The sequence below is a fragment of the Symphalangus syndactylus genome, chromosome 21, assembly GCF_028878055.3.
Source record: "Symphalangus syndactylus isolate Jambi chromosome 21, NHGRI_mSymSyn1-v2.1_pri, whole genome shotgun sequence".
NCBI lineage: Eukaryota > Metazoa > Chordata > Mammalia > Primates > Hylobatidae > Symphalangus > Symphalangus syndactylus.
In genome coordinates this window covers 81,288,930-81,314,010 of record NC_072443.2, presented here as the reverse complement: position 1 = coordinate 81,314,010, position 25,081 = coordinate 81,288,930, and the positions used below count along the sequence as shown (strand labels likewise).

Below are 25,081 nucleotides of genomic sequence, written 5' to 3'. Positions count from 1 at the left end.
CTATGTCCTAATTTTCTCAGGGTAATAGAGGTATCTATTATTTATCTCTTGTTCTTTTGAATATATGCAATAGTATTTGTATAGAATTTTGCACAGTGCCTGGCACATAGTTGGTTCTTACTAAGTGGTAACTATTATAATAGGAGGAAATTAGAATGCTTCAAGAAAACCCAATAGCTCATATAGTAATAACTGTCATGGACTTTCTTCAGTTGTACACTCATTTTATTTTAGCCTGGAGGTGTGATTGGATATTTTCTGCCAGTACAATTGACTAGCAGAGAATTAGTTGCTCAAAATATGTTCAACTTTATAATGCACGATAAGATTTAGCCTGAGTATCTGGTTTGATATTCTATTTAGGTCATGCACAGTTCAATATTAAATGGAGTTTCTACCCTAGCGTGAAAGGAGGAAGAGAGAAAATAGGCTCCAAGAGAAATTCAGCTCCAAAATTCCCCGAATATTAGAGTGAGACCGTCTGGAATTCAAAATGTTACTGTAGGTAACTGACAGCTGAATATTGGAAGGTATAGAAAATAGAAGGCTAAGGTGGACATTATTGCTATACCTATACTCAGGTAAGAATGTTTTCAGGGTCATGAGTTACAGATCCTACATAATGATGCCAAACAGAGCACAAAAGCACAGTTATTAATATTGTATCTGATTATTTAGCTATTTCCTTATCCCTTTCCCATTACTAAGAAGAGAGGCAAGAGGCAGAGTGTATAGTGGTTAAGATAAGCCAAGAGGCTGGAATCAGGGAATCTGGATTTGAATCTTTGTATTGCCTCTTTGTAGATCCTAGGCCTCAGTTTCCCCAACTGAAACACTGCAGTAACAATGCTGACATTACTGGGTTCTTGTGAGTTAAAGAAGATAAGGTATGTAAAATATGATGCTCAGTATAGCTTAATTTTTCTTTTTAATCCAGAAGAAAAGCTCAGTCTTACATATTCCCCCTCTTAAGGCTGACAGTGCATAAAGAACTGGATGTCAGGTGAGGTGATTCTGGGCCATAAACCACATTTTCAACTGTACACTCACAGTGGTTATTATCTGGAGTCTGCATAGAAGAATGGAAGAGGTGATGAGGTAGCATTTCTTACTTTGTTTTCTGAATTCAGGCTAAGTATCTAGCTGTGTGTAAGAGCTTTGAAATCTGCAAGGTATCATTGGTGTCAGTGCCAAGAATAAAACTGTGCCAAACCACCAGTGACTGCCCTGGCTTATCCAAGCATTGATCAGTCAAGGCTCAAGGCTTTGAGATGTGTGCTAGGAGCTGTTCTGGGGAAAAAGAATCACTGGCTATAGAGTCAGCAAGCCAGCAAGCAATGTGCTCATCCTTTCATCAGGGATGTCAGAGGGTGCTCATATGTACCAAGGGGCTTGCTTGCAGCAAATACACTCAAGACATCTCCCTTTATGAGCCCTTTTGTGGTCTCCCACCATTTCTGTCCAACTGTAGAGTAAAATTTCTTATTTCAATAGAGAAAGTTTTCAATTACTGGCTGCTATCCTAATTATATAAAAAGTTAGATGCCCAGAACAACAGAGTGGAATCTTAACACACTGTCTCACTTATCTTTGTGGTTCCCTGGGCTTAGCACAAAGCTTAACATACTGATTCTTTTAAGAAAATTTGTTGATCATCTCCTTTATACTCTCGCATCTATTCATGTACACAGACATCCAACCTAATTTATCATGCCCATTATGCAGATAAGAATATTGATGTTCAAATGAGAACACATGGACACAGGAAGGGGAACATCACACTCCGGGGAGTGTGATGTTTTGTGTTGTGTTGTGGGGTGGGGGGAGGGGGGAGGGATAGCATTAGGAGATATACCTAATGCTAAATGACAAGTTAATGGGTACAGCACACTAACATGGCACATGGATACATAGGTAACAAACCTGCACATTGTGCACATGTACCCTAAAACCTAAAGTATAATAATAATAAAAAGAATATTGATATTCAAAGAGGGGAAGGAACATGCTCAGGATGACATCCCTACTCAGTAACTGAGCAACGCTAGAGTTCTTTGATTGCAAGAACAACTATCCATTGCAGTAACTTAAGCCATAGGCAGATAAATCGACAGACAAGTAAGAAGATATTAAACAATTTGTGGAATTGAAGGGAGAGCTGAAGGTTTAGGTTTTGGAAAAGACATGGGTAAGCATCCTGAGGGGTCTTGATGGCAGGAACTCACAAGTAGTCTCTCCATGATTCTGCCATCAGGTCTTCCATCCTCAACCACCTCATATATGTGACTCCCCAACATTCAAAATTCTGGAGGGAGATTCTGATTGTCATCAAGTCAAATCTTCAGTCCCCCACCTAAGCTGTGGTCAGGGACTGTGGACTCCATGATTGACATCCCTCCAGAACACACAGGATCAGAGTCAGGGTCAAATTCTCAAAGGATGCCGAGAAACCAGAAAGACAAACAAAAACACGTATGAAAAGAGTATACACTGCCTGTTTAAAACAGAACAAACCCTTTCCCAAGGGCAAAAATTTAACTTTCTAAAAAGTTTAGGTACCCACTTGATATAAAATGACTCCTTTAATGAATGTAGCTTCAGACTGATGAGTAATGATCAAGGCCCTTGGGGCTACCTCCAGCTTTTCTTCCTGATGCATGGCCCTGTTTCTGTGTTGGAAGTAAGGAAACTTGCTGTTCCAGGGCTTAACCTATATCTAGAGAATGATTCAGATACAATGAAGAAAGTACCTGGTGTATAATAGCCCTTGCTGAGCATTTCAATCCCTTAAAAAAATCCTTTTTGCAGGATTTTTAAAACTGTATTACTCATATCTTGGACAAACCCAGGGTTATTCTGAAGCAAAACTTTGACCCAGGGAGAAAGCATATTAGCTTGAGGATGAAGAGGACTGGGTTTGGGTCTGCCATTTGCTAGTTTGGACAAGCCTGCTTTACCTTCCTTGATCTCAATTTGTTAATTTATATTATTAATGAAGATGTTCAACTACACACTTTTTATTGAAATAGTATGACAAGTGAATGTGAAGATAAATGCCTTAAAACTTAATAAAACTAAATTTCACTTTACAGATGAGCCTTACTTTCATCCTTTTAAACACAATTTTGAGACACATAGAAACAGACAAGATAGACACTAAACTTCAAAAAAATTATTTAAATTGCATATCTATCCTGGCTTCTAGACAATGCAAATCATTATTGATATACTATGGCCACTACCTCTGCCCTCTGCCCTCTGATGAACTGGTTGTTTTGAATGCCTGAGCACTCTTAGAAGCCCTCTCTCCTCACTACTACTTCCCCAAGTTATGACTAACTTGGATAAACTGGTGGGCACAGAGGGTTAATGGCCCACCCACCCTCTTTTTAATGACTTTCTCAGAAACAGAAATGTGAGGCAGTGTTGGTATTCAGTCATAACTCTTGGATCTCATTTGAGGCACTTGGGTGATTTCCTCTCTGAATATAAACATTAAACAGCAAATAAGCATAAACACAGAGAACATTATTAGAGAGATTCTGCAAATATCATGTAGATTCTTTTTATGTGTATAATTTAACTTCTTTGGTGGTGCCTATAGAGTTTAATACTCATATTTTATTTCCACCACTGCAAGGAGATAGGAGGTAACATTGGATGTCAGCAGGTCTTCTTGAATAACCCAGACACTCTTCTGAATTCTAAGGATAGAGCCTTAAGCCTTGTTCTCAAGGAACCCACCCGTGGTGGGGTGTGGAGAGGGAGTGCTCTCCATTATCCCTTCAATGCATGATAAATAGTTGTAATCAATATCTACCTGTAAGTTTGGCTAAAAACCAGCTTCTGCAAAGCCCAACCAGGAGCTCAAGTGTTCTGTTCCCCCAGCTGCCAATCAGAGTAGGGAGGGCATGAAGGAGACATAGGAGATAGATTCATGAAGAATACTTGTTACTTTTATATGTGATCTGCAACTTTAAGAATTTTTTTTCCTGATACTACCAAAATGAATTCATCGAAAGATAGCCTAATGATGGGACTTTTCTGCCACTTTGTGTTATAGACTCCAGGGAGTAAATGTCTCTCATTATCATAAAGAGGGAAATTATGAGCTTTTTCTCCATGAGCTATAAGACAATTTTATCTTCATTTTCATTCTTCCAGGTGGTTATGTTGAACATGTAAATATTCTCCCTGCTGTGAGTATTGCTGCAGCTGGCCAAAGATGCTTTATTTTAAAGATGTGGATGCAGGAAGATAAAAGCATCAGAAACACTGCATGGGGTAAGATCTTCCTGGCTGCCAGGGTCTTGGTTTTGATAGTGGTAGCAATGGGACGTTTGCTGGGACAATGTTGAAGCTGTACTTTGTCTTAGTCAAGGTTGGTTTTTTGTTACAATTATCATGTGTCTCCTCAAATGAGCTGAAATATTAAGGGGCTATACTATAAGGATACAGGAGCATTTTATGGGGTGTTAATTATAGTCTGACTTCTGAAGGGTCTGGGTTGAAAAATTGAGTATCTATTCTCTGTCTTTCCTCTATCTGAGTCCATATGGTCTCTCATTTTCATTTATTTTTGCACCTCCGCTTCATTCTTCTCTTTTTTCGACACTCCTGCTGAATCTCCATCTCTGCCCATATGGTAGAAGACAGCTGCCCCTGGCTTCCTTATTCACATGCCCTTGACATTCACATGTCAAGCGGGGAGTGAAGACTAAAACTCTCACATCTTTTTCTTCAAGCTCCTAGGAAAGAGTCTCTGATAAGCCCAGTTGGGCCCATTTTATCTACCTATGGTTTAATCAGGAATTTCATGGAAATCCTAAAGGCCAAATACGGACCCCCAAGAAAAAAGAATTCCTTAGTTAGCATTGTGGTGAGTACTTCATGGGCATTGTCTTTGTCTAAAGTTTATAGAAATCCTATGAGGTTGCTATTACAATCTAATTTTCTATGTTACAAAGCAGAGTCTCAAACAGTTAAGTAATTTGCCCGGGATCATACACTGATTTTTATTTCTTTTAGAGACAGGGTCTCACTCTGTGGCTCAGGCTGGAGTGCAGTGGTACAATCATAGCTCCCTGCAATCTCAAACTCCTATGTGCAAATGATCCTCCAACCTCAACCTCCTGAGTAGCTAGGGCTACAAGCGTTTGTCACCACAAGCTAAATTTTTGTTTCAATATTTTATTTTTTGTAGAGATGGGGTCTTGCTCTGTTGCCCAAGCTGGTCTTGAACTCTTGGCCTCAAGTGATCCTCCTGCCTAGGCCTCCCAAAGCACTGGGATTACAGGTGTGAGCCACTGCTCTCAGCTCCCTCACCTTCCCCTGCAAGCTTTTTACCACTACCGTCTCTTGCTCCTAAACAAGGTCTCTCAAATTTCCGTCAGCATCAGAATCACTTGCAGGACTCATTGAAACCAAGATATCTGGGCCCTATATTCAGAAATATTGATTCTGTAGGCCCAGGAATGAGGCTGAGAATGTGCGTTTCTAACAAGCTCTTTTGTGAAGCTGATGCTGTTAGTCCAAGGTCCAAAGCTACTTGGTCCTTGCTACTTTGAGTAGTACTGCTCTAAACAATCAAGAAGTTAACGTTCTCATGAATGAAGAAATCCCTTTGAATTGTAGCTATACTCCATAAATAATCAGAATTTAAAAAGTTCCTGTGAGCTCATTTATTTGCTTTGTCTAATCCCAATATTTTGCTCATTCTGTTTTTAACGCATCTTCCTAAGAAAGAAAACGCTTTCTGACTTGGGACACTTGCAGTTAGAGGGACTCGCAGTAGTCCTGGATACATACATAATTTTGGAGGCTATTATAGAAGCCACTTACGTAACTTTCCCCTTAACCCTCCACTGAGATTTTTAAAAATCACTGCAATTTGGCCGGGCGCTGTGGCTCACGCCTGTAATCCCAGCACTTTGGGAGGCCGAGACGGGCGGATCACAAGGTCAGGAGATCCAGACCATCCTGGCTAACACGTGAAACCCCGTCTCTACTAAATATACAAAAAATTAGCCGGGCATGGTGGCGGGCACCTGTAGTCTCAGCTACTCAGGAGGCTGAGGCAGGAGAATGGCGTGAACCCGGGAGGCGGAGCTTGCAGTGAGCCGAGATAGCGCCACTGCACTCCAGCCTGGGCGATAGAGCGAGACTCCGTCCCCCTGCCAAAAAAATCACTGCAATTCTCATCAGAGAAGTAATTCTGAATAACATTTCCTCACTAGGAGATGGCAGAGATTAGTTTCCTGAACTAGGGTATATATGAACTTCACTCTTCTAATCCCATATAGTTTCAAAAAATTTTGTAGTCAGCAAGGAAAATGAAGAAACTGCTACTACACATAGCGATGAATCTCACATGCCAAGTGTTGCATGAGAAAAACGAAGCATGCTTCATGCCTCCATTTATACAAAGTTTTAAACAATCAAGATCTATGGGGATGGACGTTAAGACCAGACCGTGGTTACTGTTGGGGCAGGATAGTGACTGCGGGGCACAGGGGTGGGGGTTGTGGAGGTTTACCCCCAGGAGTTGGTGATGTTCTGTTTCTGATCTGGAGGCTGGTTGCATGGGCGTGTTTAGTTGGTGGAAATTCATGAGCTTGTATGCTTATGAGCGGAGCACTTTTCTGTGTCTGTTGTTACAGCCAGTATAAAAGATTCAGAGGCATTTAATAAATGAGTCATTTGTAAAAAAGCAGTATATGAATTGTATTGACAAACCTATTGCAAATGTGCTATACTTTGACATGTAGAAAGAACCAGCCTGAAAGGAAGCATTCCAAACCATGACTGCCTCTGGGTGGTGGAAATGTGGCTGGATTTACTTTTTAGGCTTTTCTGTATTGTCTAAATTTTCTGCAATGTGCATACATTACATTTATTAATATATATTAAGATATTTAGTTTTTATTTAAAACATGGATTTTGTTAAAGTAGGAGTAAATAAGAGAACCCAATCCCACCAAATTCAGAAACAGGAACTTTCTGCAAATGTCTATTTAATACAAATGTCACAACAAAAAAGTGGCCACGGGAATTGTGGGGCCTTGACAATCACTTTATCCCATGTAAATGGTATTTCCCAAGGGCCTCTTTCAGGTTCTATTGGTATTTATAAAACAGGATTCATGAGGAAAGGGTACTTAGGAAGCAAGGAAATGATCATTTTGAGAGGTTTGCAAAACAGAATACAAATGTCCAAGGGCCAAGTAATAATGATAAATTAGTTTTTTGACCAAAGCTCAGAGATGCTAAAATCTCCAGAAAATCCATCAAATGTTCTCCAATACTTTTAATATTTTTGACAGTGACAAAATTGAATAAAAATATAGATGTTTGTGGCCAGAATTTATAATGCATTCTTTCATTATTTCCCCTTGAAACTCTAGTAGGATAAAGCTTTTCAAAGAGGTTACACATTTTATGTTAAGCATCTCAACGTTTTTGATGAAAGAAACAATTTAACTTTCTTGAGGGAAAAAGAATGATGATGTGATCTTCAATTCTGGTCTCTAACTATTTCCTGAAATTTCACTATTCTTGACCTATATCAAACACATAAGGAAAGGAGAGGAGCCATGGATAATAGAGCCCAGTGCTAATCTGGTTGGCTGGGTGTAGATTGTACTTGCTATATTTTGGAATCGGTCTCTTTGGGTTTGAATTCTGGCTCTCCCAGTCACTATATATGGAACTTAGGGAAGATAATATAGCCCGTGTGAATCTCAGCTTCCTGGGCTGTAAAATGTGAGTAATTTTTATTCCTTCCTCATAGGGTTATTACAAGGATTGTACAAAATTACATGTGTACCAGTTATTTTTTTGCTTTTCATCTCCAAATTTACCCTTCATAATGGTGGACTTCCTTTAAGCATTTCTCCTTTACTATAAGCATAATGTTAAGCTTTCTTAGTAGCAGGCACTGGAGGCACATCAGAGGAGAAAAAGGGGCTCTCTTGTGTGTTCCAGGAGCTGCACTGACAGTCATTGGTGTGGAGGGGAAGACATGTGGTGGGGCTCTGCCCTTATCATGAAGCCAGAGCATGAGTCCCTCTATGACTCAGCAGCCCCAGTTAGTCTCACCTGTCCATGGTCTTTTCATGGGGGCACTGCCCATTCAAGCTTTCTTCCCACACCTATCCAACACTCTCTGCAAGCCTGCATGTCCAGTTACCAGCCATATCACATCTATGCCCCAAGGTTTACTTCCTCCTTGTCCAGCAACTGTGGACCAGCTCTGACCAAGCAAAACAGCAAATTTCTCTACCACCTAGTGAGTTGCAACCTTCTCCAATCAGGTCTGAATCCCAGCCTTGGGAAGGTGGCCCCCCTTCCAAGTTTGTCCTCTTTTGGGTACTCTCCCTCAGCTCTGCTACCATTTAGAGTTCTCTCATAATTATCCTTTTTCACTTGGATTCTGCAAACTTTTCTTGTAAACAATGTAGTGAGTTAAACGCGGGGAAGCTCAGAGTTTATGAAAATACAGTGTAGGGACAAATGCAGCCAGTGGCTTTTGTGCAGCCTATGTTCTAAGAATGTGTTTTTACATTTGTAAAGGATTGCTTAAAGAATGAGGAGGAGGAGGAAGAGAAGGAAGAGGAGGGGGCCACAAATGAGAAGAAAAGAAGGAAGAAGACTAGAAGGAAAACAGACCTTATTTGGCCTGCAATGCCTAAAATTATACCATCTGGTCCTTCATAGAAAAAAACATCCAAGACCTACTGAAGTATACCCTAGCAGTCTAAATTTTAACAAACCCTCCCGGTGATTCTGATGAAAGCTAAAGTTGAGAACCACTGGATTGAGAGAGTAGCTGATTCACTGACCACAGTGTTGGTCCTTAACCTATTATACAAATGACCAAAAGTAATTGAGGATTTGTGTGGGAGCTGGCAGAAAATAATTCTCTTCTCTTGAGTAGTGTGGTGTGAAGATGGAAGTTCCACAGCTGTTTTGGTACCACAAGGGGAGTGTCTGGAGCTGGCAGGTGACAGGCAAGATCCTGAGGACTAAGCCAATACCACAATAAGTAGACAAAAAGGCAGGCAGAACTCAGGGCCTCCTGGCTTCCTTGGAGCTGCTGGATCAAGCTCACCTGACTCAGGACTTGTCAGATATACATGTCCCTATAAATTCACTCTAGAGAGGTGTTTTTCCACTTAAGCACTGTTGATATTTGGGGTCGTTCTGTGTCTGGTAGGCTTCAACCACATCCTGGGCCTCTACTTTCTAGATATCAATCAGCCCAGCCCCTTAGTTGTGGCAACCAAAAGTGTCTTCGATATTGCCAGTTGTCCCCTGGGAGCAAAAATCACTCATAGTCAACAAACACCACTCTAGAATTTCAACTGGTTTGACCTGTGATTTTGGACCCGGCATTATAAATATTTAATGGGTCCTATAAATGTTCAAGCATTGGTATATATTACTAAGATTAAAAGATTGAAAAAGTTTCTCTTAGCAGCAAATGTCCATAATCAAGGAGATTATCCTTGAAATATTGCTCCTTAAGTGATTAGACTCTGGTTTCCTGCTTTGAAGGATATCGTAACATAAATGTCATCTCAAAACCCACATTCCATATTATCCCCAGAACTTCTGGGCATTGTTTCTAACGGGCTTGTGTTCAGAGTTCCTATTCGCAATGCATGTTTAACTTTGATGTGTGTCTTTCTCTGTTCTGTGTAACCCACATGACAATCTGTTCTCATTTTCTGATTTCCATGAAATCACTTTTAGGGGCGCAATGGGCATGGAGAGCAACCTTACAAGGGCAGCCAATAAAGGACAGACATTTGATCTTAGCCAAAAGGCTGAGAATTGATTAATAAAGGATAGAAACAAGGTATGTGTGCTTACTATCACTGTTGGGTAGGAATCTTGGTTAGCTGATTTGGTTCAAGTGAAACTATCACATTGATTAATATCCCCTGGGCTTCACAAACTGGAAGGGAGAGTAAAATATAGACTGGTCAGATTGGATAATTACCAGGTTTAGTTGGGTATGCCCTAGTTTTGCTAACTTAATATGATTCTCTTTCTTTTCTTTCCCTTCTTTCTTTCTTCTTTTTTTTTTTTTTTTTTTTTTTTCAGAGACAGGGTCTCACTCTGCTACCCAGACTGGAGTGCAGCGGCATGAACACAACTCACTACAGCCTCGACCTCTCGGGCCCAAGCAGTCCTCCCATCTCAGCTCCAGAAGTAGCTGGGACTACAGGCACTTCGCCACCATGCTTGGCTAATTTTTTTTCTTTTTTTTTTGGCAGAGACAAGTTTTTGCCATGTTGCCCAGTCTGGTCTCAATCTCCTGAACTCAGGCAATCCACCCACCTTGGCCTCCCAAAGTGTTAGGATTACAGGGGTAAGCCCCTGTTCCTGGACCATTTCATTTGCTTACATCCATAGACTTGTAAGCTCCTCTAGGTTTGTTGAGTCCTTTTTTCATATTTCTGGTTAGGTCTCTGTTCCACATTCTTAACACTAAGTGCATTGTGTGTTTGCTTAAGCTAATATGGGTAGAGCTTGACTTTAAAAATGTACTCCAATGGACAACATAGATACATGTAGATATGAAGCATATATTTACTAAAGGTACACAGTAATAGGCACTAGAGGTGGGAAGTGATGCTGTAGGTTTACAAGCAGATAAATTAAATATTTGTCTCTCAGGGCTTAAAAAATCTTATAATGTGCGGTAATTTAGGCTTCAGGCATAAGTCTTTAGCTCAGTTTCTTGGCTCTCACCACTGTCCTCCAGCAAATTACAAAAAAAAAAAGAACCTCTCCTATTGTATTATGAAGGCACTTCATCTCTCTCTTGATCACCTCTAAACTCAGTTTGAGGTCTCTTTGCACATTCAGATATTCATCACTGTGCTCGGCCAACAGAGAACCTTTTTCTCCAGGTCTTACCCTTTGTCTCATCTCTGCCAGGGAGCAAAGTAATATAATTCCACAAAATGCACCATCCTGTAACCCCTTCAAGGAAGGACATGCTGCTCAGCCCTGTGAGAACAAGGTCAGCAGACAGCCTCTGGGTGTCAATTCCTTCAAGGTTGCCATCAGCTGCAGAGCCTCCCTGCCTAAAGTCATGCCTTTCCTGAAGAAGCCTGTATCCATTGGATTGCATTGAGCAAAGTGGAGACATAAAAGGACAACTAGTTTGCTTTAATAAGACATTTTGAAAGTCTAAGCTTGCTCTAAAGATTTCCCATCAGGTTGGCCAAGGCTGTGTAGGGTCTGCACCTCAAATCTTACTCAGCATCCGCTTTTGGGGCACATAATCTGCAACAGAGACTTATGTTCCCATAACGTAAAAGAATCCATGCTTATTCATTACATTTTTGAGTGCCGACTCTATGCCAGACACTGTACTAGGTAGTGGGGTTACAACAGTAAAGTGACACACCTGTGGTTTTGGTCCTGTGGAGCTTATGGTCTTTTGGAGGAAACTGACAAATCACACCCAAACAAATGAAGATGGATGGGTGAATCAGCTGGAAGCCCTCTAGTTTATGTTGTGGACTAGTTGGTAAATTGACCCAAGCAATTTTACTCTGGATCTTTTGACAGAATTTGCTTATAGAATATTGGACAGCCAGTTGTCACTGGGATTTCTTTCAGTTCAGTGAATTTTCTCTTTTGCCTCCTCATTCTTTATGAAGAAAATCATTCAGACTGTAGCTTCCTGGTTTTAGACATCCCCACTGGCAATTGGGACATCTCTTTTGGAGATGTAATTGAAAAGACTGAAGAGTGCACTGAGGACCTTCTGGCTGATAGAAGCTGACAAAGAAGCCAAGATAGCTTGGTCAAGATTTCTGCAATACCTGAGTTTCTAATCACAACAACAAAAATGGCATTTATTTCCTATTGACCCAAACAGTGGCAACGTTTTAGTCAAGGTTATTTAGAGGAGGTTAGAAAGACAGGTGGATGCTTGGGCCATACTGAAGGTAGAAAATGGGTTATTCTACCATTAGCTTTTACTCGGCAATTTTTTTATCTCCCCAAAACACTTTGAGCTTTTTGTCCCCTGGGAATTGGACAGGCTCTAGAAATCACATATATAGATTGGTTGTATATTTTCTCATTAACCATTATCTTTCTGAGCTCCCTAGTGGCAAATTAGCTAGGTCTAAGAAGTTATTATGGCATCTATGCCATCGTGTATGTTTTGGGATTATGATGTAACTCGGAAATATTAACTCCCTCATGTGGGTGCCTAGAGTCTTGGCAAAGTCCCTCGTAGTTAGCTAGCCAGTGTTTGTTTGAAATAAATAGTAATAATAGTTAACAATTACTGACTGGTCACTATGTGCTAAGCAGTGTGCCAAATGTTTGATATACATTTTCTGACTTAAGCCCTGCAAGTATTCTATAAGGTAGACGTTATCATCATTTCCCTTTTACCAACATGGAAAATGAGGTTTGGATGGGTTAAATAATTTACCTTAGAGACACAGCGCTCTGTAACACCATTACCTTCGTCATAAATTAAGATTCCATTCATTTGGAAGCCACTAAAAGTTTATGATTGTTGCATCTTCAACAACTCACAACATCTTGTTTATACATTACTTCTGACACTGACACTGTTCTAATCAGCTTCTGTTCCTGGAATTAAAAATGGTCCAGTCCATTTTAATTCAATCCACTAGAACATTCACATGGCCCATGAAATGTTTTAGTTTCTGGAGAGGGAAAAGAAGACAAAAATAAAAAGAAGCACTTTTTGCCCTCCATGAAGTCACAGTCTATTAGGCGATGCTAGTCCTTATTTTCTTTGCGTGTATGAGTCTGTTCTTCATTTCCTCACTATAGTTTATGGAATATAGTTTATGGAAGTTGGACCAGGAAAGTAATGGAAAGCAAGTCTTACCCAAAGAATTATTGACATAACTATTTAGAACTCAGTTTCTTTGCTATTTGGCAAAATACCAAGCAAGTTTTCCTGACCAGCATAGGGATAGAACCTATGGCCTCTATCTATCTCATTAGTACTGTTAGTATTAAGTAGGCAAAGCCAGCCTGGTTCCTAATTAAAGTATAATGATCTCCATTTATCTGAGGTATGGCTCCAGTCACCAGCTGATAAACTCTGTCTTTTGGGGGATACTGTTGTCTTCATATCCACAGAAATAGGCCCCTAGAAGTCATGTTTGAACAGCATAGCCCTATGGGCTATGGCTGGTTAGTCAATAGGTTAAGACTACCCAAGCCAAACCAACCTCATTGTTATCCCTTGGATTCTCAGATGTTTTACTTTTGTTCTTGCAAGTGGTTAAACCAGTAATACCTAAACTTGAGGGCAATGGGATAGCCATTAATGTGTATGTGTCAAGGAGCAAAGAAAGCCTGTCTGTATCTAGAAAGACAAATACTGATGTCCAAAGGGAAACAGCCATAAGAAATGAAGAGAAAGTCATGAAAATGTTTGGATTTCTGGTTCTAGTCTGTTTTCATAAATTCCGGTTACAAGTCATTCCTTTATTCTTATAATAAATTCCCCTTCTTGCCATAAGCTAGCCTGAGTTGATTTTTGTTACTTGTCATCACTGACACTTAAGTGTTACATAAACTGAACAATCTTTACCAGAGTTGTCATGTACAGTTGTACACTGCGTAACACTGGGGAGTGCCAGTCACATCATTGATTGCATTATATAACCATATGCAATCCTGACTTTTATGGTCATTGAGTTTTTGAGCAATATATTTCCTGAGTGCTTACCTCAATTCATCAAATACTGAGTACCTATTCTACTTAATAAATTCTATTCTAGAGATTGTACTAGTTATAGGATGCAAAGATTAAAAATAAAAACAGGCCCTACTCTCCACATGGTCACAGTCTAGGAAAGCAGACCAACAAAAAACAATCACGACATAATGTGATATAGATGACAAAGAAGCATTTCAGAGGGGAACAGAAATACAATAACTTCCTCAGGAAGTATCAGGGGAGGCTTCACAGAGAAGCAATGCCTAAGCAAATTCCAGGTAGTAGGAACAGCATGTATAAATGTGTGAGTAAATGTGGGAGGCTGAGCCAGGTGGAGCACCTGAGGTCAGAAGTTCAAGATGAGTCTGGCCAACATAGTGAATGAAACCCCATCTCTACTAAAAATACAAAGAAATTAGCCAGGTGTAGTGGTGCATGCCTGTAGTCCCAGCTACTTGGGAGGCTGAGGCAGAGGTTGCAGTGAGCCGAGATCATGCCATTGCACTCCAACCTCGGTGACAGAGTGAGACTCCATCTCAAAAAAAAAAAAAAAAAAAAATTAGTATAAGTGGAATAGCATAGTATGTTTGCAGAACTGTGGATGGTTTGCAGTTGCAAAGGTGGAAAGAGAGAAATAGAAGAGCAGGGGCAAAATCACAAGAAGCTTTGCATACCAGGCTAAAGAGCTTGTACATTATGCAGTAAACTACAGCTTTTCACATTGTGATAACTGAGTAATATAAACAAAATCCTAAGCTCCACATCTGACTGAACAAACCCCCTTTTGGTCAAGGGGACCTTAAAAATTGAGTTCCCGGTAATGACTGGATAGGAGGTAGGGCACACCTTAATATGCCCCTTGTATTAGTCTGTTTTCACACTGCTGATAAAGACATACCCAAAACTGGTAAGAAAAACAGGTTTAATGGACTTACAGTTCCACATGGCTAGGAAGGCCTCACAATCATGGCGGAAGGCAAGGAGGAGCAAGTCATGTGTTACAAGAAAGGTGGCAGGCAAAGAGAGAAGAGAACTGCTGCAGGGAAACTCCCATTTTTAAAACCATCAGATTGCTTGAGGCTTATTCACTACTGTGAGAACAGCATGGGAAAGACCTGCCCCCATGATTCAATCCCTCCCACAATACAGGGGAATTATGGGAGCTACAAGATAAAATTTGGGTGGGGATACAGAAACAAACCATATCACTCCTCCTTATTAAGCTTTAACCAGAATTCTTACCTAAGGAGTACACAGAAACCAGCTCTAGAAAACAAGAAACGGATGACTGACTTCTTCCTTTGTCACCTTAAGCCAATCATCTGAGGCTGTGACCAGTTTCTCCCTCCCTCTTTACGGTTTCCAGGTGACAGCTCACCACTTCACAATGCATCCCTTCCTAAAGACTGACCTCCATCTCTGGGCCAGTTTTGGCCAACTATTGAAGGATGTGCAGTGACGGTTTTCATGTCCTCTGCTTTACCTTTTGATGTCAGAGGGTCAAGAACTCCACCCTCGGATCATGCTAATGTTGTCATTTTTGAACACACCACCCACGAAGAGGCATGAAGCTCAACTGCACATATGCATGCTTCTCCTTTCATAAATATGACTCCTATAGCTTACTAAATATGTATACCTGGCCACCCCATTTGGCATAAATTCCTATTTTATTTTTCCCTTCCTAGAAATGCTTGCTCTTGGCTTTTGCTCAAGAGTTCAATAGTACACTTCCCAGCCTGTGGGATGACCAGCCTGCACGCTGCAACCCTTTAGGATAAATAAAGCTCTCCTTTCCAAATTTATGAATCTGGTGATTCTTCAGTCAACATAATATATGAAGCATTTTGGGAACTTGCTAACATACAGATTCTGTTTCAGTATGTCCAGGATAGAACTAGCATTTTGCATTTCTAACAAGATCTGTAATAGTGCCAATGCTACTGGTCCATAGATCACCACACTTTGAGTAACAAGCCTTTAAGCAATGGGGCATTGTAGGCTATTAAGCAGGGAATGATATGGTATTGCAGAATGATCCCCCAATATAGTGGGATGGTCATATTAGGCATAGGATGTGAGGAAGCATTAAGGCAGAAGACCAGTTAGAAAGCTATTTCAAGATCCACATAAGAACTGAGGAAGGCAGGAATTAACTCACTATGTCAACTTGAGTGTGTAGTGCTAGGAAACAGTAAGGAGTATTCCTCCTTTCCTGCTTCTGTCTGGATTTGTGTTGCAGAATAATGGAGAACTTTAAAATTCTCTTCTTTAATAGCAAAATATGTTTGCTGAGTGTCTGCTTTTACATCTACTGCATTCTTAAAGCCCATTTAAAATTATTTTCATTTTGACCTGCAAAATCTATTCTTGATCAAATAATTTGCAATCATGTGGTAGTTTCAAGTGGGCTGAATTCAGTGCTAAGACAGGTTTATGATGAAAGAAAGTATTCACAGGGATATGGAGCATTGTCATTTTAACTGGGGACAAATTGTAGCTCCAAACTGTGCTCAGAGACAAACTGTGCTCTGTGTAGCACACCAGAGATGAGGAGGCACCTTGGTTTGCATAAGAATTGTCTGGAATAATTATTAAAAATACAGACACTTTACCTATCCTTCACCTTACCTCATCTTTACTGGGCTTACTTGGGGCTAAGACAACTGCACTTTTCACCAGCACCTCCAAGAGATTGTGACGCAGTTGAAATATCCATGAGAATTGAGAAATACCACTCTAGCTCATTTTGGCAAAAATGAATTGCCTTCTTATAATGTAAGTCATTGCCTATTACTAATCATAGCACCAAACACACAGACAAGGTAAGATGGTCCCTGCCTTCTAAGAGGCTATAGTCTCAATGATTTAAGTGATCAGGGTCTTTTATAAATCTCTACTAAAGATCCTTACTTCCACACCATACTTGTAAAGACTTCTGTGTCTGGCAAGGTCCACATCGGGTAACCATTGTTAATATCCTTGATGAACATTGATGCAAAAATCCTCAATAAAATACTGGCAAAACAAATCCAGCAGCACATCAAAAACCTTATCCACCATGATCAAGTGGGCTTCATCCCTGGGATGCAAGGCTGGTTCAACATATGCAAATCAATAAATGTAATCCAGCATATACACAGAACCAAAGACAAAAACGACATGATTATCTCAATAGATGCAGAAAAGGCCTTTGACAAAATTCAACAATGCTTCATGCTAAAAACTCTCAATAAATTAGGTATTGATGGGACGTATCTCAAAATAATAAGAGCTATCTATGACAAACCCACAGCCAATATCATATTGAATGGGCAAAAACTGGAAGCATTCCCTTTGAAAACTGGCAAAAGACAGGGATGCCCTCTCTCACCACTCCTATTCAACATAGTGCTGGAAGTTCTAGCCAGGGCAATCAGGCAGGAGAAGGAAATGAAGGGTATTCAATTAGGAAAAGAGGAAGTCAAATTGTCCCTGTTTGCAGATGACATGATTGTATATCTAGAAAACCCCATTGTCTCAGCCCCAAATCTCCTTAAGCTGATTAGCAACTTCAGCAAAGTCTCAGGATACAAAATCAATGTACAAAAATCACAAGCATTCTTGTACACCAATAACAGACAAATAGCCAAATCATGAGTGAACTCACATTCACAATTGCTTCAAAGAGAATAAAATACTTAGGAATCCAACTTACAAGGGATGTGAAGGACCTCTTCAAGGAGAACCACAAACCACTGCTCAATGAAATAAAAGAGGATACAAACAAATGGAAGAACATTCCATGCTCATGGGTTGGAAGAATCAATATCGTGAAAATGGCCATACTGCCCAAGGCAATTTATAGATTCAATGCCATCCCCATCAAGCTACCAATGACTTTCTTCACAGAATTGCAAAAATCTACTTTAAAGTTCATATGGAACCAAAAAAGAGCCCGCATCACCAAGTCAATCCTAAGCCAAAAGAACAAAGCTGGAGGCATCATGCTACCTGACTTCAAACTATACTATAAGGCTACAGTAACCAAAACAGCATGGTACTGGTACCACAACAGAGACATAGATCAATGGAACAGAACAGAGCCCTCAGAAATAATGCCACATATCTACAACTATCTGATCTTTGACAAACCTGGCAAAAACAAGCAATGGGGAAAGGATTCCCTATTTAATAAATGGTGCTGGGAAACCTGGCTAGCCATATGTAGAAAGCTGAAACTGGATCCCTTCCTTACGTCTTATACAAAAATTAATTCAAGATGGATTAAAGACTTACATGTTAGACCTAAAACCATAAAAACCCTAGAAGAAAACCTAGGCAATACCATTCAGGACATAGGCATGGGCAAGGACTTCATGTCTAAAACACCAAAAGCAATGGCAACAAAAGGCAAAATTGACAAATGGGATCTAATGAAACTAAAGAGCTTCTGCACAGCAAGAGAAACTACCATCAGAGTGAACAGGCAACCTACAGAATGGGAGAAAATTTTTGCAACTTACTCATCTGACAAAGGGCTAATATCCAGAATCTACAATGAACTCAAACAAATTTACAAGAAAAAAAACAAACAACCCCATTAAAAAGTGGGCAAAGGACATGAACAGACACTTCTCAAAAGAAGACATTTATGCAGACAAAAAACACATGAAGAAATGCTCATCATCACTGGCCGTCAGAGAAATGCAAATCAAAACCACAATGAGATACCATCTCACACCAGTTAGAATGGCCATCATTAAAAAGTCAGGAAACAACAGGTGCTGGAGAGGATGTGGAGAAATAGGAACACTTTTACACTGTTGGTGGGACTGTAAACTAGTTCAACCATTGTGGAAGTCAGTGTGGCGATTCCTCAGGGATCTAGAACTAGAAATACCATTTGACCTAGCCATCCCATGACTGGGTATATACCCAAAGGACTACAAATAATGCTCCTATAAAGACACATGCACACGTATGTTTATTGTGGCACTATTCACAATAGCAAAGACTTGGAACCAACCCAAATGTCCAACAACGATAGACTGGATTAAGAAAGTGTGGCACATATACACCATGGAATACTACGCAGCCATAAAAAATGATGAGTTCATGTCCTTTGTAGGGACATGGATGATACTAGAAATCATCATTCTCAGTAAACTATCTCAAGGACAAAAAACCAAACACCACATGTTCTCACTCATAGGTGGGAACTGAACAATGAGAACACATGGACACAGGAAGGGGAATATCACACTCGGGTGACTGTTGTGGGGTGGGGGGAGGGGGGAGGGATAGCAGTAGGAGATATACCTAATGCTAAATGACGAGTTAATGGGTGCAGCACACCAACATGGCACATGGATACATATGTAACAAACCTGCACATTGTGCACATGTACCCTAAAACCTAAAGTATAATAATAATAAAAAAATAACCTGAAAGCAATCTCAAAGAGTTTCAAACAGCTCATGAAAACACTATTTTCCAGACCTGGATAGAAAACCTTGGAGATAGTACTTGATGGGCATCACGTAGCTGGTTGCTGGCAGAAACACTGAAGCAGAACTTGTAATATCTTCAAAACAAGTGAAGTCCAGGAATCAGAAATTCTCTGAAGGTCAGCTGCCTCTCCAGCCATCCATGAAGAGCTATGGTTCTGAATCCTGGCTAATATCAGAATCATCCGGGGAGCTTTTGAAAATCCTGATGCTCAAGTCACACTCCATACTCAGATGGAAGCAATCATCAGTACTTTGTAAATCTCCCCATGTGCATCCAAGTGTGGGAATCCATGGATGTAGAGCTTCTGCTACATGTGGATTTACTGTGATACTAATGAAGCTTCAGCCTCAGGGATCTTCATATTGCATGGGTTATGTACAAGGACCAATATTTAAATTTGTAGCCAGAATTGTGATTTATTTTTCTCAAACCAGGCTCCTTGTGTCAGTTTGGGTTTTCTGAGAAGTAGACACCAAGATGAAATTAGATATATAACATTCATTGAAGGGAGGATGAAGGAGAGAGACAGCAGGAGTAGGTGGGGAGAGCATTTAGATTATGGTGCCAGTCTGGCTTCTGTGAAAGGAGAGAAAGAAGGAATGGGAGTCAGTGTTGGGTAGGAAGAGCCTCAGACTCCAGAGAAGTTTTTAGAATGTCTTGGCCTGGCCAAAGGGGAGTGCATGAACAAGGGTAGTCCCCGTAGGAGTGCTGTATCAAGGACAAGTGATAAGCAATATGTTATGGCTCACACCTGTAATCCCAGCATTTTGGGAGGCCAAGGCAGAAGGATTGCTTGAGCCCAGGAGTTCAAGACCAGCCTGGACAATATGGTAAAACTTTGTTTCTACAAAAAATTCTAAAAAATTAGCCAGGCATGATGGCATGCACCTGTGGTCCCAGCTACTCTGGAGGCTGAGGTGGGAGGATAGCTTGAGCCCAGGGATGTCGAGGCCACAGTGAGCTAAGATCATGCTACTAAACTCCAGTCTGGTTGACAGAGTGATACCCTTTCTCAAAAAAAAAAAAAAAAAAAAAAAGAAGAAAAGAAAGAAAACCAAATGATTGAACTTTGAAACCTTTCTTCTGCTCAGTCAGTGGCTGAAATAACCAGAGGAAGCATCACTGCTCAGTGGATGTCACTGGGGATGCGGGTGGGTAGGGTGCAAAGGTGCTGCAGCTGGAGGCTATTAATACACCCTGGATCCCATGCCAGTTTCTCTCAAGAAGAGATCTGAGTGGCACACCTCCATGGTCACCACACCCCCAATCATATATTAGGTTTATACCTCAAACCTGGATCCATCCCTTCCTCTGAATTCATGACTCAGCTGGGGAGAGAGGGAATTAATCTGACAGCCACCAGGGTTAACTTTGAGAATTTTCAGTAACAATTCGCGGGCCACATGCACAGTGTTCTCCTTCCTTTTAAAATTCACTGGGAAAGCTTGGCTGTGATGCAAAAGTGTTTTCTCTCAAGTGAATAAACACTGAGTGAATAAACACCACCAAGGCTGTCATCAGTCTGTCAGCCTGTTGTCTTTAGGGAGCTACCATTTAGGAAAACAGGTGAAATTTGCATTTATTCATTTTGTTAGTTATACAACGATTTTCCTTAAGTGCCTTTCTATGTGCCAAGCACTATGCAATGCCCAGTTTTCAGGATACAAGACCTGGTTCTTGTTCTCATGGAGCTTGAATCTTAGTGAGGTGTGATAGATCAAAAGCCAGTGAATGTATAAATAAATACGATCATTACAACTTGTTACAAATATTTAAGAAGGACACAAAGTACTATGATAGAGAGTAATGGGATTGGGAACTATTTTAGGTAGGATTGTCAGGGAAAGCCTCATTAAAGTGGGGGGTATTTAAATAGCTGAATTTTGGGGATTGAGGTAGGATAGGAAGGAGAAAAAGGAGTATCCCAGCTGGAGGGAAGTCCTCAGTTTTTTTCTAAAATTTTTCTAGGCATCTTCAGTTTTTTCTAAGTACCTGGTGTGCTGGAGCACACGGAGTGAGAGGAACTCAAGTATAGAATAGTTTTGGAGAGGTGGAAAGGTCATAGAGATCCTGTGGGCCATGGCAAGGAGCCTGAATTCTATTTTAAATGAAAGGAAAAGGCATGGCAGGATCATAAGCAATATGGTGACACTGGTGAGGGTGGAGGTGACATAAGCTAACCTATGCTTTAATCGTATCACTTTGGCTACTGTGTACGGAATGGAATGGGAGGAAAAGAAGAGGATAAGTGGAGACCAGTTAGCAGGCTCAATCCTGAGATCTGGTGTTGGGTAGACGGCCCAGAGAGAAGGAGAGGACATCAAATATTTCTAATAACATTCTTCAGTAGAGTTCAGTGGCTTCAAGCGCAACAGCTAGGGTTGCTCTAGGGTTAAAATCTAATAAGGCATCCTTTTCAGAGTGTCTTTGAGGGCAGCTTTAATAAACAATACTTATGAGTTCATATTACAGATTTAAAATGCTTCCCATTGTGGTATTTTTGTTAATTTTTAAAATTTCAATTATTTGAATATCACTTAATATTTCAATATTTGTGACTGCTGGTTAAATTTTCTTAACTCTATGTCTCAAACACACTAAAACCACTGTGATTTATTGAGCTTATCCTATATGCCAGGTACTATGTTATATGTTTGATAGGCATTCAGCTATTTACATACCCCCCACTTTAATGAGGCTTTCCCTGACAACCCTACTTAAAATAGTTCCCAATCCCATTACTCTCTATCATAGTACTTTGTGTCCTTCTTAAATATTTGTAACAAGTTGTAATGTTTGTACTTACAAATACTACACTTTTACAAATACTAATAGAGTGATAGAGAGAGAGATCCTTTTTGGGTAAGAAAAATTAGCCTTAAACAATTGAGAACATGCTCAAGATCTTTCCACTTATATGCCACAAATCTAGGATTCAAACCCATGTTTACTTGATTTCAAAGCTTGTTTGTTTTGAAACACTAAGATATGTTGCCCAAAGATCATTTTTCACCTTTGTTTCCTCTTGAACTATAGAAAAGAGAGTTTTCATGTCAACATGTACAAAGTATAACCTTTAAAAGCATTCCTCTGCCCAAATCTGATTCTGTATGCATTGGGAAAAGCCATACTTCCAGTATAAATGCCTGCCTCCATAAAACAGAATTCACCATCCACAGGTATTTGTTGCTGATCTTACCACAGATGGGCTGCCTCCTGAAAATGAACCATAGACTTCTTTTTCATGACAAGAAAATGAATCTCAATATCCCTTGAGATATCTCTTAATATCCCACTGGTAAAATGTGACCTGCTTGCAGTTTACAATACACTCATCCCAGAGATATATTTCATGGTTCATTTAAAACACACTCCATCTTATTCCCTAAGTAAAGTCATCTCTCTAAACACACCTTATATTTGTATAGTGCTTCACAGCTTACAAAGCACTTTTGCTACATATAATTTGATTCTGAGGGTCAAGTAAGGCAGGTGCTATCATGCTCTTTTTAACAGACAAGAAGCTGAGTCTCAGAGAGATAAAATGACTCATCCAAGCAAGGTTTGAGACCGAAGAAAGGTAGGGCACGGCATTAGGATTTCAACAGTTTTACACATACTAATAGTAAAGAAGATGAAAATGGCTCTAAGCCACTTTTTTTGAGAGTAAGTTGGCCTTACATATAGATTCACCCCCATATCAGGATGAACTTTGGCCCTCCTGGGGAATGGGCTGGCTGGTAACATGTCCATAGGTATTTGCAAGAATGGTACAAATAACATAAATGTGGGTCTCTTCTATATTTAGCTGCTTCTGGCAGTATTACTGTATTGATTTCCTGTCTTTGTTTTCATTCACTGCTGCTTTCATTCACAGCTGGCCTCTATCAGGGGTTCTCTTCCTTCTATGCATTAATTTCTATTCCATTCAGAATCAACTTGAATCAAATACAACTATAGGAGATGCCTTTTGGACAATACAGAGGCCATGCTCAAGGAACACAAAAGGAACTGAAGTTGTGTGGATTACAAGAGAGTTCTAAATTCATTATGTAGGTAATGAATGGGATCTCATGAAAAGTGGAACTAAGCCTGTTTGGTAAATCCTGAAGAGTGGAATCAAAAGCAATGAATAGAAATTGTTTTACCCATGCCATCCACCTACCTATCTACCCATCCAGACACCCAACAAATTCTAAAAGAAAAGTAGGCAATCAGGATAATCAGTAGTTTACTATGATTTGGGGGTTCATTAAAGGCTTTCCTTTGGAAATCACATTTAAACTGAGACCTGAAGGATGGTTTCTGTCGTTAGCCAGATGAAAAGAGATAAGCATTCCAAGCAGAGGGAACAGGAAAGGTGGAAACAAACTGGGCACATTCCAGGACCTGGAATGAAGCATTAGGTAGCTTAAGTAGCATTAGGAATATTTACAGAAGAGTTTAAAATGAAGCAGGAGCCAGACCATGAAGGTAGGACATGCTAGAGCACATCAATTTTAGCTGAGTGCGAATAATACAATTCTATCATACAGATCCGCCCCAAATTTGATTTGGTTTCTGATGACCAAGGTTGTGTAAGCAGAAGCTGGAAGACCCTTGGAAAGAGCATTCATTCAAGAAATGAAGCATGAAATAGGGTGGAAGGAGGGAAGAAAGACAAGCACATGGCATGTCAGGTCTCTTTCAATGCTAAAGGTCTATAATTCCATTATTCCAACAAATATTCAATGAAGCCATTTTGATTTCTTGGAAATTTTAAAGTCCCCTATCTTCCTACACTGAATTTTACATCCACTAAATCTTCAGGCTTTAAATGTTATAAACAATAAAAAATAAATACAATGGTGAGAGGACAGGGGATGTATGATGGAAGGTAGTCAGGGATAGATGGTGTGGTATGGTGGTTAAGGTTACAGACTTCAGGTGAATGCTCTTAACTTGGGGTCCAAATTCCAATTGCCAGACATATGACCAATAATACTGTAGTCTGGCAACTGAGAATAGGGGCTCTTGTTTCTTTACTGTTGTACCCCCTGGCCAAGAACAGCACCTGGCACTATAACAAATATTAGATGCATGAATGAATGAATGTTACTGCTATGGGTGTACCCAAATCTGCCTGTTGGCTATGTGAAATGACTATAGCTCCAATTCTATCCGTATATTCCTAGCAATGCCTGAGAAAGGCAGAGAAAATAGAGAATTAATGAGCTTATAAGCATCATCAGCCCATAAACTCTTCATTCCCAGGGAAAGTAAATTAAGCTGTTCTTTCTCCCTTTGTGTGTCCCTGAGGCTCAGCTCTGATCATTTCTCTTTTTCTTCTAGGCTGCCTGTGATGCTCATCTGACCTGATTTCTCCCACACAGTGTTGCAACTGACGAGTAGCAGACTTGCCCTTGCCTGCATTTGGGGGGATGACTGAGACTTTCCTTATAGAAAGCCCTACTTCCAACATGAACACTAACCCAGTTTATTGGCTCAGAGTGTAGAGAGTTGCCTTGTCACTGGCAAAGTCAGATGCAGCCAGTACGAGAGCTCTGCACTAGCTGTGAACACTAAGGAAGAATAGCTGAGTGAGGAAGCAGAGTGCCAGGCAGCACATCCTTCTTCAGGTGTTTCCTGCCCTGGGCCAGATCCCAGGCACTGCAGCAATATCTCTGCATGATCTAGGGCTCCTGGAAATAGCCCATTAAGGGCAAAACTCACTGCCCAGAAAACATTAGAATATTAAAAGAGCAGGGTCTCATCTGATTGTCTTGGTTTCCTGAGGCTCATTCAGTCTGTGTCCACTGGTTTCAGTCTGAGTTCTCTGCACTTTCAGGATGCAGACAGTGAAGTTCTCT

The 25,081-nt window shown here is 40.3% G+C and overlaps 1 long non-coding RNA gene across 1 annotated transcript; it reads left to right on the top strand.

Annotated features, from left to right (window-relative positions):
* Nucleotides 1–802: 802 nt before the first annotated feature.
* Nucleotides 803–24,685, top strand: LOC134735502 (uncharacterized). Its single transcript, XR_010118686.1, has 4 exons — nucleotides 803–887; nucleotides 4,165–4,284; nucleotides 10,281–10,375; nucleotides 24,564–24,685. It is a non-coding gene; the product is annotated as an uncharacterized lncRNA (long non-coding RNA).
* The last annotated feature ends 396 nt before the right edge of the window (nucleotides 24,686–25,081 follow it).